Consider the following 1,996-nt stretch of genomic DNA (forward strand, 5'->3'; position numbering starts at 1 on the left):
AAATGTTATTAAGGGTCATTTCTTATACTCCAGGTACTATGTTAGGCACTAAATATACAATGGTATATAATTTAGAACCTTTTTGATTGATACAGAGATAAAACACGCAGGCTTCTGTGAAGAATGGATAATGATGGCGCATTATTAGCTGGGACTAAGGAACAATTAGAATGAGGATCTGTGACACTCAGTTCTTCTTTCTTTATTCTTTTTTCTTTATTCCAAAATGAATTATTCTATTTAGAATGTGTGTGGCAGACAGAGTCTAAGGTGACCGTCAGTTATCTCAGCTCCCTAACATACATAACCTTGTGTAAACTTCCCACTTCCCTTGAGTGTGGGCATGATCTGTGACTTGCTTCTAACCAGCAGAATATGGCAGAGTTAATTAGATGTCTCTTCTGTGGTTACGTTACATAAGACTGTAGCATCTTTCTCATTAGCGTATTTTCCCTTGCTGTATTGGATGACACCAATGGACATGATGGAGAGGCTTATGTGACAAAAAACTGAAGGCAACCTTAAGCCAGTAACCAGGTAGGAACTAAAGGTTCCCACCTTTAGGCTACAAGATTCTGAGTTCTGCCAACAACCATGTAAATGTGGAAGGGGATCCTTCCCATTTGAACCTTGAGATGAGAGTGGAGCATCAGCTGACACCTCAGTTCTAACCTTCAGGTGAAATCCTGCCCAGATTCATGACCACAGGAACTGTGAGATAATAAATGTGTGTTGTTTTAAGTCACTGGGTTAGAATTTTGTTGTGCAATAGACTAATACAAGAAGCATGGCCCTTAAAATCCCCACACCCACCTCCCAAACTGTGGAACCTGGGTGGATCTGAAGATCACATGTTCTCCTTTCATGTTAAAAAAAAATCCCAAGGAAGGGCTCTGATTGGCCCAGCTTGTGTGAAGCTTCCATCTTACTAATCACTGTGGCCAAGGAGGTAGGCATCAGCAAAAAGATAGTAGCTGCATTTTTACTAACTGATTTAAATAGATATATTCCTCAATAAGAGGAAGTGCAGTTATGCATAGGCAGAATGGTAGCTATCCATGGCAAAGGTGAACAGTGTAAATACATTCTTTGCCCATAATCTAGAGGCAGATGCAGATGAGTTAATAGCCCATGACCTTGCAATAATTTGTGTGCTGCAGCATAGGAAGTACAGGTCAAAGAGGGACCTTTAACACAGACTTTGTGAGTCAGGAAAGAATTTCCAGGGAAAGTGATACCTACAAAAGAACCTAAAAACTGATTAGGGGTAATGCAAGTAATTAAAGGATAGGTAAGAATGTCTATGGCACAAGGAATAGGATGTGGAAAAGCCCAGGAACTAGAGAAAGAATGAAATATTTGGTGAACTCCAAATATTTTTTAATGCAGTCACATCATAGCATAGAGGGTGTGAGAAAAATACCAAGAGAGAAGCTGAAGAAATTTGTCAGCATTGGGACATAATTACCTTGTATTGGTCAGAATTCTTATTGACAAATCATAGACTCCGCTCCATTAGTTAAACCCACAGGGTTAAGACACCATGCTGTCAGCAACTATGCAGCCATGACTAATACTAAACATACCAGAGCACTTACCACTCGGCACCAATCATCCTGGGCAGGGTACTGCTCCAGATACCCCCACGATTGCTCCTGACAAAAACCGTCTCCTGCGTTATGACTGGTCTTGCTGCCTCATAGAACACTTCCATATCCAATTCTCCCAGGAGGGATCTCGTTGGAGGAACCCAAATCACATGCCTCATGGCAATGTGACTGTTAATGTTATTTTTCACTCAGCCATGGGAATGCAGGCATCAAGTGTGGGAGCTATCGAAGAATAGTCAGATTTTTCAAAAGATATTAGATGTCCACGAAAGGCAGCTATTCAGGAAAGGCCGCGTGAGCCAATTAAGGGATTTTGCCATTGTCTTGAAGGATGTTGTTGAAGAGGTTTCAGTAGGGGAATGGTATGGTTGTCATAGTTTAGAGGG

This window comes from Mustela putorius, unplaced genomic scaffold (assembly GCF_011764305.1).
Source record: "Mustela putorius furo isolate JIRA1106 unplaced genomic scaffold, ASM1176430v1.1 tig00000129_pilon_pilon_pilon, whole genome shotgun sequence".
Classification (NCBI taxonomy): Eukaryota; Metazoa; Chordata; class Mammalia; order Carnivora; family Mustelidae; genus Mustela; species Mustela putorius.